Source organism: Notothenia rossii, assembly GCF_949606895.1.
Source record: "Notothenia rossii genome assembly, chromosome: 3".
Classification (NCBI taxonomy): Eukaryota; Metazoa; Chordata; class Actinopteri; order Perciformes; family Nototheniidae; genus Notothenia; species Notothenia rossii.
Genome location: NC_136901.1, coordinates 26908172 through 26927512, shown reverse-complemented (window position 1 = coordinate 26927512; position 19341 = coordinate 26908172). Strand labels below are relative to the sequence as shown.

The window sequence follows — 19341 nt, the reverse complement described above, 5'->3', positions numbered from 1 at the left end:
CACACACACACACACACACACACACACACACACACACACACACACACACACACACACACACACACACACACACACACACACACACACACACACACACACACACACACACACACACACACACACACACACACACACACACACACACACACACACACACACACACACACACACACACACACGCACACACACACACACACACACACTGTCATGTTTCCATCACTTTAGAGGACATAACATGGACTTTTCCTGGAGAATTACCCCGACATTAAAGGCCATTACAAAACCTGAGGCTTGCCAAAAAAAAAAGGGAGGAAATGTTAAAACTCTACTGTGAACATAGAGCTTTTATTATGAAAAAAAAGAGTTTGCCACTGTGTTTAGGTCTAGTAACACTTGAATTAAATAAATTCGGGGCTTGCGTAATGTAACTTGTTGCTAACGTGCTAGCAAGCCACGGCATGCTAGAAATGTAATAGCTTATTTTTATTCTATCTTTACTTTATTTATATTGTAAACATATTGAATATAGTATATAGCATTCTTGGTTGTTGCCATTATTTCCGGTGCGAAAGCTTTTACTCGTTCCCAGAAAAACTGACATTGCCGTGTTACATTCATGTTCTGTGTGAAAGTATTCATGACATAAAACATATTGACATTTGAAATATTATAAAAAGAAGAGGAGTAAAAGCCTTTTTCGGAAAGGCTATTTGCCTGTTCCCAACCATAACCTTCATTTAACCTAACATGTTTAACCCTTAAATGTGGTGATAACGTCATTGGGACTTGCATTTTGTCCACAAAAGAAAGTCCCCAATGTGACTTTATAAAAAGATTTATGTCCCCACACTACTCACACGCACAGTTTATATCTTCCTAACATGCACACACACAAAGGCTGTAAAATGAAAATCAATGTGAGTAGACCTTCACTGTCACTGCAGTAATGACTGGGAAAGCTGAGCAATGAGGTTGGCAAGAGTTATAACAGGTACAATTAGCGCAGTAGCACACACACACACACACACACACACACACACACACACACACACACACACACACACACACACACACACACACACACACACACACACACACACACACACACACACACACACACACACACACACACACACACACACACACACACACACACGCTGTAGCTGTAGCACAGGCTTAACCACAGATAAGCGAAGTTGGCAGTTAAACTCAGTTGGAGGACAGACTGCAAGGCCGGGAATAAAGAGACAAAGACAGAGAGGGAGGCATCAAAAGAAAGAGGGCACAAAAAGCCAGAGGGAGAGAGATTTAGATTTGGATGGGGGGGGGGGAGGGTGGACATTTTCGAGGCCTGGCACAGAATCAATTCACAGCATCACCAGCAGCGACACCAGACAGGCCTGGCAATCAACAGCTGAAGGGACCTCGTTACTTCAAGGTCACACACACCTACCACACACACAGATGAAACTAGACCGAGGACATGGCGATGTTTCACATGAATTCTCCTGATTCCTCCTCCAATGTTGATGTTTTAAATGATTTGAACTCCTCTCTGGTATCACCACATCTGAAGTGGTATTCTCTGCACTCTGCCTTTATTGACTGTTTGGGGAGCTGAGTGGAAGGATTAGTCGGCAACTTGTGCGAGCATTGATTAGAGAAGTGCAGGACTTAAATAAAACTCCTACACCCAAATACTGCTTCACACCCCTATGGGCTTTGAAGATGATCCTAAACCACTTTCAATTATGTTTTCTCTTAGCCGTTAGCTTGGTTACAAATCTGATTGTGTATGTCTATCCATTTTACGAGTAAAGAAAATGCAAATGTTGAAAATAGACTTGATCTTTTCAACTACTAGTGTTAGTGATTATACTTTATTCTAGATATTTTAACTTGATTCTCAAAATAATAAATACTTCTCTGTATATATATTTTCGGATGTTTTAAAAAGACTAAATGACATATTTTAAGATGGTGCACAGTGAAGTTTAGTAGGGCTTCCATTTGTTTACTTATCGTCTTGCTTAGGCGTCTGAAATGGTTTCATCAACTTCAGAATCCACACTTTGTTGCTCACTTGTACTCATATTACTAAATAAATACATTTTGGATGCTTCTGGGAATCATTTTGTTCTTGTGGAAGTGCAGCTCAATTCCAACTATTGCCACTTTGCCAGAATGACCCTAAGGCACAGCGCGGCTCATGACAAACTATTCCTACCTCGCATTAGACATAACTCTTTGGGTGTGGATTCACACAGTATGGAGGTTATTTGTGGGGCCACTAGGCTGCGGAGATATAACTTCCCAGTCACTTCACTTAAGTGGTATTGCATACTGGAGAGACATGTATTTACACCATTTCAACCTCTGGCGAGAAAGTGTATTTGCACTGCAATCCATGTGCTTCCTACACTTATTTTTTAGCAACATCCCAAGACACATAAATGGTGTGCAAAAGTAATTTAAGAGAGGACCTTCCTCTGTGTAATGTGCTGAATGTTGCATCACTGGATGAGCAGCAGGAGGCTTGCTGTTCTGACACTGACTAGTAAAACTGTCTCTGAAATACATTTCCTAAACACAAATCTCATGTTCTCAGTAACCTGTAACCCTCTCCTCAATACTCTTTGTCTGTGAGGTAAAGGTTGGCGGAAGAAAGGCTATTTTCCTGGCATTTGGTCCAAAACCTCTTGAGACTGTAGCATTTAGCTCAAATCCACCGCGGTGCACTGAGGTCTGAGTGCTGTCTGATTATTCTGACCTGGTGTTTGAAGGTCTGTCTGCAGAATCGCAAGAGGTTGTTTCTACGACTGCAACAAGCTAATCAGTGTTTGGCTCATTAGAAATAAATGTGCTTAATTAACGGGAGCCACAATCGATGGAGTAGAAGGGGAGAAGAGAGTGGGGAGAGGAGAGTTTATATTTACGATGTGGTTGACGACAAAAGGAAGGAGAAAGCATCCAATAAAGCAGTGAGGAGAAATGAGGGACCGCTATGAAAAAGAAGCAGGAGCTAAAGAAGATATATTGCCTGACTAATATGGACGGTGTGGTTTTCCATTTTAACCTTGAGGAGGAATACAAATCCTATACACACACAACCACACACACAATCTTGACTCATAAGCTTCCGGTTAGATCCTGCATGAAATCCGTAAAAGCCTCCAATCACGTATGAAAGGGAGAGATGTAGCACGCAATACCACATTATATGCAAATTGTTCTTACTCTAATACCGTCTGATGGAAAAAAATACATGGGCGAAGAAAAAGTAAATATGTTTTGAAGCAAATATAATCTGTGAAGTGGACCGGGGTGCAGACAGGGATAAATTTGAGCAGCAGCCATGCAGGGCGGGTGGCCGCAGCCTTCTGTCTCCATTAGTCCACACAGGAGGAGTGGAGGGGACAATTTCACCCAATTTGTCTGCAGACTAATGCGTTCATCTCTGAATAGCAGCCGCACTCGGGATGTTTAATTTTGAAATGCTCTCCAGCTAAGATTACTCATTACACTGTGACAAAACGGAATCGATTCTGTTTCCACATTGTATTAAGGCAAATCAGGTAGAAAGTTAAACCACCTCCAGGTACTTTTGGAATACTTGAAATTAACTTATCAAGCAAAGAAAGAGCCTTGCAATAGTTTGTAACAATGTGTAATATAAAATAGTTTTTAGCCAAGCTAGTATTTTTTGGTCAGTTGGTTGGTCAGTCAACAACATTGGTCAAAAACTAAAACATTTCAACAATTATTGGATGGATTGCCATAGAATTTGGAATGTATGTTCTCTTAAGAATCAATTGTGTCTGAACTCTGGAAACACAGGTACAAAATAAAGCTTAGATGGTATGCTGTGTACCATTGTTTAGATCAGTTGAGTAAAGTGAGTATTAAACACAAAATATCATTAAACTTATAAAAAATTAAAGACTGGAAAGCTGTTTGTGGGAGAACACACTGCTCGCACAATCCACTTCTAACACACTACCAGTGGACATTTGTGGCGCAATTTGCACGCATGCAACCAAATCCGGTGAGAAGATGTCATTTTTCCTAAAGGCATTTACATTGCTTCTCACAGAACAGAAACATTAAAGGGAACCTATCATGCAAAATGCACCTTTGTACCTTTTCCTCCATACCCAAAATCTCTAAAAACAGGGCTTTAACGGATCTGATACAGACTGAAACAGATTTGAAAATAGTCTGACGTCAGTGAAGAGGAGCTCCGCCTACTGTATATGGCCAACTCTCCACCAAACAGGAGAATGAGAGGTTGCCGTGGCATGGTAACAGCATAGTAACATGATGCTCGTAACTCGGCCCCCTCCTTTGCAGGGGGGCGTGGTCAGCTGCAGCGCATGGTGGAGGAGAGCGAAATAGAGCGAAATGAGGCATGGCTAAAATGCATGATCTGTTTGGTATTTTGAAAAAGAAAACGTATAAATAAATATACCTTATATAGGTATGGCCCTACAATATATTATTCAAATATAGCATGATAGGTCTCCTTTAAATGAAAAAGCTTTTTATTAAATCTCAATTTGACTGTTTGAACACCTTTGTATGTGTTGCTATCATTTGATTTGATTAACATTTCTTCTAACAAGACATAATTTGTTTGTTTTACTTTAAGATAATCCTTGCCATTGGGTGCAGCTACTATCTTTGTACCGCAGATTATAACAATAACGCCCCTCAACACTTCGCATTGCGGTCTCCAGTGTCAGAAATATTCTTCAGTATATCCTTTGAGAAATAAATGATGTTGTGTGGGGAACATGTTAGGGCACAACGATCCTGCTTTAGTTCCTAAAAACAGTTTTCTGCTGGACCTCGTTCCTGTAATGATAATAGCTTTGCGCGGTTAGCTATTAATTACTGCTGCACTGCCCGCGTGTGTCTAACTGTGTGTGTGTGTGTGTGTGTGTGTGTGTGTGTGTGTGTGTGTGTGTGTGTGTGTGTGTGTGTGTGTGTGTGTGTGTGTGTGTGTGTGTGTGTGTGTGTGTGTGTGTGTGTTCATTATGCTGAGCACGCTCGATGGGTGTGTGCAGCCATGAGTGAAAGCACCACTCTGCTGGAGAGGCAGGAAAGGAGAGCGTCTATAAGTTGGATAGAGACTCAACACACAGGTGAGTCCCTGAGTCACCCTGACCTTCTGATTGGTCCATCAGCACACACACGTAGATAAAATATTCACACTCACATACAGATTGCGTCTGCAGCCCGGTGCGGCGAGGTGATGTCACATCAGTTGATCTCAGTGGTTTGTAGTTGACTCCACCATCTGGCTTAGCTGCCTAACACACACACAAACACACACATTGTTATATTAATGTTACAAGACCACAAAATACCTCCTTTAAAACCTATTTTCTGACACTTACAGCACACAGTGAGAATATGCACACACAGTCTCTTTAGAAACGCAGAAGAAAAATGTACAGTAGTTTACAATATCTTCCACTGACACCACACCAACCGCTAATAAACACACATATTCTTAGGCATGAATAATTTATTTATGTTCACATACATTTAAAAATATCCTGCTTGAAATCAATTAAAATGCAGATGTCCTTCTCTCACAGCTCCCAAACAAATCTCCCCTTTGCCGAACCGCAAAATATATGAGTCTCTGGAGCTCCTCACCGAGCCCCGCATTAAATTAGTGGCTCTGAAATATTAAATCTGGGTGTTTCAGAGAGTGTAAACATCCCAATATGGGGCAGCGGTGACCATTAAAAGTCCTGCTGTTAACCACGGCACTTCCAAAAATGACTTTTCTATTAATTAACCAGGGACTGTGACACTGTTTCCTGCAAAGTTCTGTGTAGGTGGGACTATTTTCCTCCATCATTGTAGGCTGTAATCCTCATAATGACACGTAATTTCCAATATAACGACTGTTGCAGGTGTAGGAAAAAAAGAGCACATCACTTTCTATCCAAGAGGAACCAAATATGTGTCCATTTTCTTCACCTAATAACAAGGCAGCAGTTAGAAAATAATTGGTGCTGTTTCAAGTGTTATGGTCTCGATATCCCGGATTAATGTATTTATTGCGATACATCAAATGTGATAGGAAGCTTATTTAAAGAATCTCGCAGAGCCACAACATTAATTCCATTTTTGCTCAGCACCCCTGCCAGAAATGATAACCAAAGGGACTAAACTATGTTGGAAAAACGTAAAACTCAAACCTATTGTCCGTTTGACACAGTGACAAAAGTAGGCACTCATTGCATTGTCTATACTCAATCCAATTGCTTTCTAAATGTGTGTTAGATTTACATTTTTGTCCCTTCAAATAAATGCATTAAAAACACTTTGAATGGTGGTGAGACAGCTCCACTTTTGGAATATAAACAAGTATTAAATCTGTCAAAAAACTTTTTTGCTTGCTCAGCCCCACCAGAAATCTGGCAATCCACCGTCTGTGTGTGTGAGGCTTACAGTATGCATTAACCAACTGCCGGATTCACTGACAACCAACATTTTTTAGCAAAGATGCTGTCATTTCTGACTGAAAAACCTAAGCGAAATGCGCACATGGAGTTTAGTTGTGATTGACTCGAGATTGGTTCCCCTACTTTTGTACTATCAATCAGAATAGGGTAACAAAATGGACATTTACATCTAAGTGTCACAGTTTATTAATTTAACCTTCAAGTGGGAAGGTTGATTAAGCACAGTTGCACTTTTTAATCAAAACTTCACACTCAAAGTTCTGCATTGCCCGCCTCAGTTAGGACTTTAGTGTAATGTTCAAGGGCAATGTGTGTGCCTTAGTCTCTCTGCACACACTCCAGCTTCTCACAGGATTGAGCCTGAAATTGGGCTGTGACCTCACCTTATTTAACATTAGGCCCTGAAGTTATATTGCCAAGCTTGGGATGAAAGTATTTAATTTAATTTACAAGCTACTTCATATTTACTTCCATTCAATGTCAATATTCCACTTGTGTGAATGTAATGTGTGTGTGTGTGTGTGTGTGTGTGTGTGTGTGTGTGTGTGTGTGTGTGTGTGTGTGTGTGTGTGTGTGTGTGTGTGTGTGTGTGTGTGTGTGTGTGTGTGTGTGTGTGTGTGTGTGTGTGTGTGTGTGTGTGTGTGTGTGTGTGTACCCTAAAGGTAGTTAAAGTTGTTTTTGCCATTAATGTAGATCAAGTGTCACGTTAAATAAAACTCTCTGACAACCACATGGGGCCGATGATCAGAGGTCAAAGCATACTGAGGGCAAGAACTGAAGAGATGTGCTGGTCGCCAGACAGACACACACACACACACACACACAAACACACACACACACACACACACACACACACACATGTACACACACAAGACATAAGACATACATGTATCATATCAAGGATAACCAATAGACTGAAACCAATTTTGAGTTGTTTTTTTTTAACTGCTTGAGACATGCTTCATGTTAGGGCTGCTTTATTAATCGAAATGTTATGAAAATCACAAAATGGACTGATGCAATATCCAAAGCACAGTAAGTTCATTATGTATTATATCCGAAATATGTGGAAATATCTGAATGGAGCTGCAGACAAGTACCGGCCCACATGTACTCTACAGACTAAAGTCTAAAGAAAATAGAAAATCTTTTTCGGAACAGTTCACTTAAAACAAACACAAAAAAACAGTAAATATAATTTAATATCATTTATAATTAAAATAATATTAAAAGTTTAAAAAGATATATCCAAAAACTAAACGGAATAAAGTAAGGCTATATTTGAGGTCTTTAGTCAGTCTAACTTTTTTTTAGCATGTCATGTTATCCATCCCATACTAATGCAGAATTATCCAAAAATGTGTTATGTGTTATCCTTCATTAAAGAGTTCATGCTCCATTCTTTATCTCCAACCAAATGGTTTCCATCCATTCGTTACACCCAACAAAGTCATTATGATGTTGTAATTAGGTTTAATCTGGTCCCACACTCCATCTCCATAGCAATCATCCATCGCTTCCACACCTCCAGCAGCTTCCCTGTACTCCACTGCTTCTCCTCTCTGTTCATCTTTTACCTGTAACTCCACCCCTTTCCATCACTTTATCACTCCCTTCCTGTATTTCTCTCCATCTTTGTGTCTTTGTTTCATCATTATTTTCAGCATTCATCTAGCCATCCCTCGACCACCTCCACCTGACCTGCATTTCGCCTTGCTCGTTTATACAGTATCTCCCATCTTTTACAACTCCAATTTCCCTTCTTGTGGCTCTATTGATTTGTACATTCACCAATACAATTAAACCACACCATCTGCACACATCAGCATCTCTGGAACAGGGCAACAAATGAAACAGTCGAGATCGGCTAAACTAATTATGCCAACACTGGAAATAGTTGCCATGCAAAATGATTAAGAACCAAGCAACCAAGTAATTCTTTATTAAATATATCACATCTGCAAAATGTAATGGACCAGTTTCATACATGGGATGATTAATGAAAGAGCCTAGCAACCAAGGAAGAACCAACAAATGAAAAAAATTATAAAAGAAATGACCAACAGATTAAAGGTCCAGAATGCCAAAGAGACAACCAACCAACAAACAAACCAAGGAACGAACAGAGTTACCAGAGAAGAACCAAAGGAGAAAACAAAGCGCCAAATATCCAAACAAAGAACCAAAGAATGGAACAATTCATTCAAAGAAATGACGGCAGCCTCCTAGCGGCTAATGAAAAGTCCTTTTTAATTATTTATCCCCAATCGTATTATGGCTTCATTTGGCTCACCTCTCACCCAGGGAATGCATTTCAATTACCTCCTCATGTAAGAATTGTTGATTCTTCAGTGAACCAAGGCAAGGATTCAGATTGCAATCAAAGTCATGATCCATATGCACAAAGCGTAAAACTGCAATTTCATTAAACCTGTGTGCCTAAATGACCTTTGACCTGAGGACAATGATTACAGACATCTTTATTTCTGCTACTGTTTTAAAATGAGTCCCTTTCACTCTCCTTAATTCAATTCATGACTTTGGTATAAATTATGCATGACCTATATCAAAACTGCAAAAATTCAACTATGGAATTAAACATGAATGTTTTTATTACTCTTTCTTTCTCCTTTCTTATTCTCTGTCCCTGTTACCAGTTTCCACACAACACACAGATGAACGGTGTGTGTGGATCCATAGTGGAGCAGCGGTGCGCGGCGGAGCGAGGTTATTGCAAAGGTCAAACGAACCGAAACACGGAGCACACTTTTAAATACGGTCACACACCAGCACACACACACAACCTTCACACGCGATGCTCTGTTCAACAGTGACACATGGCTTATGCAACAGATGCTCAGAGATGCAAAAAGAAAGGAATACAGAAACACATGGCTGAAATGCAAGATGTAGGAAGAGCACACACACACACACACACACACACACACACACACACACACACACACACACACACACACACACACACACACACACACACACACACACACACACACACACACACACACACACACACACACACACACACACACACACACACACACACACACACACACACACACACACACACACACACACACACACACACACACACACACACACACACACACACACACATTCACAGCTCTTGTCGGTGCTGTATTGAGTCGAGGGTGACTGAGTGACTCACATAGCTGACTGCCTATTTGGCTGTCTGCACTGCCAATAGAAACACAATCACAGAGTCAATACCCTGTGAACGCTCACACACAGGCAGACTGAACGACTGCGCACCAAATGTTTTCAAATGTGTGCAAGGTGGCAGAGGGGATGAGTCATGCCTGCCTTCAGAAACTCTTCACAACTGGGAGTTTGACTTTGCAACGACCTTTCAGTCTGTCTTTCTCTGTGTGCTCTCTGGAGGAGAAGTCACAGTGAGCTCAACGTGTACCCTATGAAAAATCTTGCCAATATCTTCAAATGTATATGTCGAAATTAAGTTATTTTGGGAGAAGATATTGCATCGTAATTGTGCTCAATGACCTCATCATACCATTTTTACATATACCAAGAGAATTTAATGAAATCATAAAAATGTTAAAAAATACTTGTATTCCCTTATGGACAAATTTGTCTCCTTGCAAACACTTAGATGAGATAAACAATACCCCTCCAATGTCTTAATTTAGCTAGAGCCAGAACAATTAGCCTAGCTTAGCATAGGTGTTTTTCTCGTCAATATTTTTTTATTACATTTTACTATAAGTCCTGTGTCAAATATCCTTGTTTAATTTGTATCACCTTAACTGTTTGTAGTCATGATTTAGTTAACTTAAAGTTTGGGCGTATCGTTTTTACCATAGTCAATGAAACTGACATTTAAAACCTTTTCAGTTATGAGATTATATTGAACATTTAACTCAATCTAGTCTACATTAAAATATCAATTTGTTTCTTTCTCCCAAACCCTGATGCTGTCATTGTCGAAAAAGTAAATGAGTGTCCTTTCAAAATTGTCAAACTTTTGCTTGAATTGCACACGAAAAAATATGTTTAGATGGTATATTCTCACACTATGTATAGAGAATTATATCAAAGTAAAATGTTGCGAGTAATGCAAAGGAAAACTAGTACCTCTCCGCACATCTTGCCCTGCAGATAACAGGTCGGACTTCACGTCGTCTATTGTTGATTTCTTTGGTTTTCTGCTGAATCACTGCTGCTTGCTTGGAACTAATCTTTACCTTTCGAGTAGTAATTATTGAATGGGATGCTCTGTTAGAGATCATTTAAGGAGGCTGGACGCTGGAGATTTTGCTTTGCAAACCAAATCGGCCGGCACTGTCCCGATCAGCAGAGAAAACTGAACAACAAACAAATAGGCCAGAAAGTTTGACGATACATTTCACAGGAAAATAATCACACATGATCCCAAATATCAGTACACCCGGATATAGTTATTTTTTATTGGGCAACTCCAAAAGTCTATTGAAGCTTGGTATTCAAAGCAGGTGAACAACATGATTGATATTTCACCACAACACCTCTAGAGATGTTATGGATTTCGTCCAAGTCTCAAATCCTCATCCCTGCTGAGAGCAAGGTCCCCCTCCGCCCACTCAGCACCTTCAGGAGTACTTTGATTTAATATCTTTCACTTTAGTGCAGCAGGAGACTATCTCAACCAGTTTCCAACCAGCGAACTCAAGGCATCCTGATAAGACGGCATCCAAGAATCAACAATGAGTCCCAGCAGCATTGAGGAACGTCTGATCTGAGAATGAACCCATTAAAAGAAATGCACGGAGCAATGACAGAATTAACTAGATGCATTGGTGCAACGTGGCTCCAACTGGATTCATGTGCTGTTAAATTGGACCAGAAGTGCACAAAACAAACCACAAGCTTTATATAGACTCACTGGATAAAGACAAGACAAAGAGAAGACAGACGGCCAACGGGGAGAAGAAACTTCAACTGACCAAAAGCACAGAACTGATACTGAAACAAAAGACACCCTCTCCACTGTTGAAGAGGCATGACTCACTGAACTGTATTTTCTTGGCAAAAGTTCAGTTTCTGCAGAATACATACAGTAGAAACTGGTTTACACTGATAGAATACAAAACAACAAGGCCTTTAAGGCCATAGTTTGATTGAAATAAATGATTACCCAGACAGGTTCATGTGGAGTGCATCTATTCAAATGTTTCTCTATTTAAATACAAATTGAGCACAAAGAAGTTAGATTGGGAGGGAAGGGAGGTTAATGGTCTCACTGTATTGGGTTCCTGAAGGGACTCAAATATTATTTCTTTAATTGGAGCTTTCATTAAATCTTCTCCCAAGATGTTGGACTCTACTCTTTAAGCTGCCTATGAGCCAAGAAGTGTTATTAATGACACTCAAAATTAAATTACCCTGGATCTAGAATGTGCTTTGAAGCAAATTAGCTCCAACAGACAGGTGGGTGTTTTGTTTAAAATCTACTGTGCTGCTTTGAGGTCCGACTAATGGTTCTTTGGATGCAAAGCAAATTCCCTTTCTGTCTGTGGATACAAAAGAATGTTTAAATAATGATGGAGCATTGAGCACATCTCACCTCTCCTCCTGTGTTGTGCTTTGGCTGGTATTAAAGTATACTTATGTAACCCCCTCAGGGTGACAACCCCACATACATACACAATTAGCCGCAGGGACACACACCGTAAATGAATCATGTAGTGTACGCTCCAATAACGCCTCAGCTCCCATCTGCTCTCACTTAAAGACATCTTGAACTGTTATCACCTGCTTTACAGTACAGAAACACACACGCATATACACACACACAACCTATATAACCAATCCATATTACCTTGTAGTGTGTGGACGGCCCCTTGAGCACACACACTCTGCCCTGAGGTGGTGACACTCACCTGCCACAGCTTCAACCTGGTTTCACCCACACACTTCTTTCTTACACACAAACACACACATGCATATATATATACACAATCACTCCAGCAGCATATCCTGCAGCAACAAAATCTATCAGCATAGAGTATGCATCAGCAGTATGTCACATCCAATAATAAGCAATACAGTACTGATTGTATATGCGTGTATAGTGGAAGAGGATGCGTGTGTATGTTTGTTTATGCCTTTTTATTTATAGATGAATGGCTGTTTCCTTGTGTTATCACAAAACAGCTACTACTATAAGATCTTTATTTGATCTTGTTGCATTTTTACAGATTATAAGCTCTGTGGCAGTTATACCATTTTTTTCTCTGTCTAATATCTTATTAAACAGATGTTCTGACATTTTAAAGACCAAAGGATAAACTGATTAATCTAGAAAATTATTAATTGTTGAGGAGAATAATCATTAGTGTGTATTTGTGTGTGAGTGAGACAGAGAGCTACATGCAGAGAGAGAAGGGAGAGCAGAAAGTAGGTCCTATACTGTTGCCATGGTGATTAATGAGATACAAAAGATGTAACTATCATTACGGGTATCAGAGGAGGGGTGTGTGTGTGTGTGTGTGTGTGTGTGTGTGTGTGTGTGTGTGTGTGTGTGTGTGTGTGTGTGTGTGTGTGTGTGTGTGTGTGTGTGTGTGTGTGTGTGTGTGTGTGTGTGTGTGTGTGTGTGTGTGTGTGTGTGTGTGTGTGTGTGTGTGTGTGTGTGTGTGTGTGTGTGTGAGAGGGAGAGACATGAGAAATGAGGGAGTCTTCTGTGTGAATAAGTTGAATCTAAGCCCCCCCGGCTGCTTTGGATCGATACTGTTTTCTCCCATGTAAATGGGACGCTGTTTGGCAGTGAAGGTGAAGAAGGTCAATAAAAACTCACAGCATGTATACAGCAGATTTCAGAGTAAATCTGTGAGAAATCAACTGTCTGCCAGCCAGTTGTTTTCTCCTTTAAGATATAAATTAAACTGCCTTCTTCTGACAAGCAGCTGCAGGCAGCACACCTCTGAGAGCAGGGGAGAGTTCAGCGGGGGCAGAGGTAGCAGCCAGGGCAGAGGAGTGGGTGTGGGGTCTTGGGACTGGAAGGTTGCCAGTCTAAATCCAAACACAGCCTTGGTCAAATGTGACTAGAGTAGTGGTGCCTTCAAGCAAGGAATCTGATGCTCTGGAGGTCTGCAGTAGTAGACGCAAGCTAACTGTGAATAATTGCTTACAGAAACAAGAGAAAGATGATGAATGAAACATTGTAGGATGACTTTTTATCTCACAGGCATCTCAATTAAAGATTGCGTTTAGAAACCTACTTCCTTTTTCTTCATTTGTTACATATAGATAAATGATAAGTTAGTTGTGACTTTCCAGGTTAAAAGACATTCCTTTGTGTTGGATTCAAGTGCTTTTCATCTTTTCAGATTTGACAGTAAGCTACTTATTCGCTGTATTCAGGTGAAAAGTGTGTCCTTGAGCGACTAGCACAGTTAAAAGCAGTCGATGTTTGAAGCTGCATTTTGAAAAATCGAAAAAGAAAGCTTGTAAATTGTTCACTTCAAGCGATAAGGGCATGTTGTAGGTCTCGGGCAAGTGGATTTTAATTCCACGCTAAAATTAACTGTAATAAATGGCTCCTCAAAAGCTACTTATCCTAAACCTTAAAGCTGCACGTCCTAATACTTTTAAATTAGCAATGGGTCAAATCACTAAATGTAATGTGATATGGACTCGCATAGAATTATCCCCCAACTCTGTAATTCCCCTCTGCTCTACGGAGCACTTTAGCCTCTTTCAGCTTGTTGTTTGGGTTCACTGTTACCGACTTCATCCGGCTGCAACGATATGAAGCTCAGCGCAAGTTCAGGCAGGAAGACCTATCACTTCGTATTGCACGTCATGGCAATACTCGCTCCCTTCACTAAATGATAGGGAGCGCCACTCCTCAGCTAACCTATCACTTCCCTCCATTCACAAGCCTAATTATCGCACCTGTTAATCCCTCTATATACAGTATGCTCTCCCCTTTTCCATCAGCTCTCTTCCAGGTGTCAACGCGCAACCCTCTTCCACCCCTTCGCCTCCTGCTTCCAACTCAGGGCCAAGCTTAACCTTCTCCCTTCCAAACGGACCTAACCACTTATCACCACCACCAGCGTCTAGACCCAGGGGCGTTCATCGGAAACGGTTCTTTCCCTTCCCGAATGATATCCTACAAAACCTGGGCCTAATCGCCAAACACCATTTCATTCACTTGTTATAAACTGTCATCATTATGTTTCATTTATATAATGTGACCCGATAATAAACATGTATTTCATACATCACGTCTCTCCTGATTGAACATCTGTTTTCAGCTTAACAAAACTCTACATGTACAATACGTTTATGCTACCATACATCAAATGGACATAGAAACTGGAACATTAAGCTGCTAAAGAATTTGATATTTTCCCTAGGAAGTTAGTTGAGTTTTGCAAATACGTTCAACCCCAATAGGTACAAAAAAATGCAGCTTCATTGGGCTAAAGCAAAACTGATAGCATTGTTACTTAAAGTATAGGACGATATATTCCCCATTATAAAGTAAAACAACTCCAGTGTTACTCTACAAAGCTGTACATGCTTAAAATAAAGAAAAAAGCTGAGATTTAAGAACTGCAAACAGTAAAAGAAAAACAGGCTACGTGGTATTGATGATTGGCCCGCCATTCACACAGGTAAAGAGCCTGCATTGCAATTTCTCACAACCCTAAAACATACGTGAGTGTGTGTGTGCATCCAGTAGTTCAATCAGGGAGTTCTTGCTTCCACAAATGAGTCAAATTAAGGCCGAGCCGAGCGATCGATCTCCAGATGCAGAGGTCGATGTGACCCAACTGAGGCAAGCATGAAAGAGCTTTTCAAAGCGCTCGACCCTCGCCCGACATCCTTCTTAAACCAGCGGATCTGAGAATAACAAGCACTCATTACACAGGCAATCCCACTCTCAACTGCACACACACATTTATGCCGTCTAAACATACAGAAAAAACAAACACGGGTTTGTCCCAATGTTCCTGCTTTCACCATCATCAATATTTAATGGATGTATGTACGGGTGTCATTTGAGTGTGTGGGTGACATTTCACAGATAACACAGCGCACAGCATTTACTAGTATTCTTTGAAGCCGATAATTGCCAACAGGCTCATTGTGGAGGTGTGGAGATGCATGTGTGTGTGCCTGCATAATGTGTGTGTTTATTATCTACTTTGATCCGTGTAAAAGCATGTTTGAAGCGGCGACTGAGATCCAAGCAAGCAACAGATTGTCATGCTGGTAACGGCAGAAGAGAGATATAAACGAGAGAAGGATGTTAGTAGAGATGGAGCAGAGGGAAAGAGTAATGGAGATGCAATACAGAGGAGGAAATGAGGAAAGTGTCTGCAGGGCCTTTAGACTGTAGAGGCCAGAAAAGGTTTGGTGGAGTATCAGCAGACAGATGAATGGCTAAGTCAGCGTGTATGAATGTTTCATTCCCCCTCCAAATTAGAGAACAGACTTAATGAACATTTCCCCTGGGCTGGAGGTTAATAACTACTGTCCATAAGCTTTATAGAGACATGGTCAATGATCAGAAGGGGGGGAATAACTCAATGGACCCCGGTCGGTGAAAAAGGATCATCATAGAGCAGTAAAAGTCAGCCAAAGACAGACTGAGATTAAATGTAGGATACAAACCTACATACTGTATACTCTGTCATGTAGAGAAGAGATTGGAACTATGAATAGGTTGGTTAATTTTTCAATAACCCCTCTACATCTCGATTAGCCTTTTTGTTGCATTTTCATACTGAATGAACACAACATTCTCTGGCAAATTTGGATAAGTTATGATTATTTCTAGTGTGGGATTCCTGCATTTGTGTTTCTTCTTCAGTCATTTTCACTGGTTTAAACTGATTGGGGATTTGATGGGAAAAGATGATAGAAATTTCCGGCCTTTTCAATCCCTACTAAATGGATATCATTGTTTTTTTATCTAAATTAACTTTGATTGTTGCTCATCTATCTTTTTTCCCAAACCTTAAAATGGTTGTTGTATCAATATGCAAACTTGGTCTCCTTAAAAACTAGCAACAGAGTGTAGGTTCACATATAATCAACATATGATTAGATTTTGAAAAAATATGCATGTTTCCAAGCCTTCAAATCAGGTTCAAAAGCAAATGCTGGTCAGGTGGTGTTGTTTAATGTTTTCATAAAATATCTGTCCTTTTAATATAATATGAAAATGCCCACATATTCTCACGTATAATATAAAATATTGATATGTAATCCTTTGTAATCTGGCTGATCTCTGGTGTCGCCACCTGGCCCAGACCTTAATCAGATGTCTCTTTTTTAAATCAATCCCACATAAATTGGCATGATTGCATAACGCTCGACTCTGATTGGCTGGTGGGTGAATGCAATTTAATGTATACTAGCAGAAGGTGTTTGATCCCCGTTTTATATAAATGCTTAATTAATCATGCCCTGTCATGATGTGCGCCCTCCATGCAGGAACATATTGAATGTCCAGGTGTTTAGAAAACAAACTGTATGGTAGCAGCTGTGTTACTGCACGCTGTGTGAGGGTACGCCTGCCTGCAAATGGCAAAGGCAGTTTGAAGGTCTCAAACTGTGGCATTAGATAATCCCTATAATGTATGCAATCTCATAATGCATATTATGGTTTTCTATTGCGTAACACAGATTCGGCATAATCTTCCCCCGGCTTTCTGTGGATGGGAAGTCATGGATATGTTTGGTTCCCGAGCACACATGCACTCTGCTCTCCCCGAGCGCAAGTCATATTGCAGATGTTCATATCCAGTATCTGCCAGCCTCTGTTTGTTTGTTTTTGGCCTCCGTGTGAGTGTGTGTGTGTGTGTGTGTGTGTGTGTGTGTGTGTGTGTGTGTGTGTGTGTGTGTGTGTGTGTGTGTGTGTGTGTGTGTGTGTGTGTGTGTGTGTGTGTGTGTGTGTGTGTGTGTGTGTGTGTGTGTGTGTGTGTGTGTGTGTGTGTGTGTGTGTGTGTGTGTGTGTGTGTGTGTGTGTGTGTGTGTGTGTGTGATATTGAGAGGTACTGGCAGCACGGTGCTCAGACTTCCGTCCCCTCACTAATGTCACACACAGAGAGGATAGCGGAGAGCCTCTGGGAGCTAGCTAGCTAAAGCGCACACACACACGGTTATCATGCATAAATAAATGAATATGAACATTGAGAATGAACATTTAAACTCTTTACACTGGCAGCAGCGCACCATTCTTCCACGCAGCCTGTTCTATAGTGTTCCTTCACTCATATGGATTTATTTTTGCTACAGTGACTTGGTGACACACACACGCAGTTCATTTAAGTGTTATTTCTCTGCTGCTGGGCCCAGGTGACACATGCACTCACATGGAGTTCACAACTAAAAGTCATTAAGTCGTTTGGGCCTTTCCATCACATCGCTCTATACATAGAAGTGCTCTCTGTCTGTGTAACACACGCAGTGAGCACCAGCCGTCCTGAGGGATCCTCTGCCTTTGAACTATAAGCTCACCCTAGTCACCTTAGCACCTCCACCCAAGGCTTCTCTCCATTTTCATGTCAAGGCCACTTGCAGTAGCTGAGGAGTTTTCTCCGAGTGACTTGCAGTAAGTACAAACCATAAAAAGAAATCCGGATTTGAGCGGACCAGCTATCCCTTTATGAATAAAGCTTCATGAAAAGTGGATTAAGCCAAGTGGACGTTTTATGAATCAGCAATGTCTTGTCTCATTCAACAGCAGCAGCGATAACATCAAGGAAGGGGACTTTCTTTAAAGAATGTGGACAAAATGCAACTCTTTTACGCAGCTCAGCTATAGGCAAGTCAGTTTCATACATTTAATACATTATTTATCGAATTTAAGTTAACTAGGATAAGGGCCAAATTAGTCGGTTGTAATGTGAGGGACATCTTGTAAATTATCCAAAAATATGTTAAAAATCCTTTTGACTTTTTCTAAATTGCTACGTCAGAAAAACACATTTTGTAAAACCCTACTTCCAATGTCTTCTTAAGAAGTTTGAAAGGATGATTTATGACTTTTAATATGTTGGATTCAGTTCAATTAATTTCTTCAGACAGCTGGAACCTGCATCCTCTATTTCTCCTCTTATTCTTTAATTTCAAAAGTAACTTCCCCTGAGATGATGAAGTAACACTGCTTCTTCAAATGAATGCCAAAAAGAGGTGTGTCAAATTGCGTGTGTGTGTGCATGCTAGCGCTGCCAAGAAGTGGTACAGTTTGATAAGAGAGCAGATGGATTACACAAGCGTGTTTGATTTGTTTGTGGCAGGAAATGAGAGCAACAGAGCTGCAGTAAAACTAATTAAGTTAAATGGAACCAAGTCTTTCATTAGCACAAAGCTTTCCCGTATGATATAAAATACCCAGGCTGGGCCCTTCCTTTATTTCACAAGCGCAGGCAGTGAAATCCCTCCAGGTCCAAAATGTATTATCAAAAAGAAGGGATTATTTTCAGGTCGTAGAAGGGGGATTAAAATGGCTTTTGGATTCTTGCTGACACTTGTGCCCTTTTGAAAACATTTAAATCTGAGTGCCTTGGAGAGAATGTTAAACTTCCACAAACACAAACTTGAGCAAGACGAGTGAAAACGCTGGAGATTTGCATTGTTTGTGAAACAGAAGCAGAGAGACAGCAGTAGCATGCCAACAGAGTGGATTATGGTTATTTGGAAGCGCCTGTCGTCCCCTCCTGCGTCATTATAATTGTTATTGTTTTCTCGTTTATCGCTCCATCGCTCCTGATCCTCATCCCTTCTTTAAACCAATCAGAAAAAAAAACAGGCACGACAATCCTTCCTCTACACACACACATACACACAAACCACCCGCTCCAAT

At 40.6% G+C, this 19341-nt stretch overlaps 1 protein-coding gene across 2 annotated transcripts in view; it reads right to left on the bottom strand.

The window, feature by feature from the left end:
• Positions 1 to 19341, bottom strand: part of slc8a4b (solute carrier family 8 member 4b) — a 105047-nt gene that overhangs the window by 76835 nt on the left and 8871 nt on the right. The window contains exon 2 of one of the 2 annotated variants that reach the window (XM_079669575.1): positions 5219 to 5312. The gene's annotated coding sequence lies outside the window, so the exon portion shown is untranslated. The remainder of the gene's footprint in view (positions 1 to 5218; positions 5313 to 19341) is intronic. The other variant, XM_079669576.1, reaches the window with a different exon arrangement.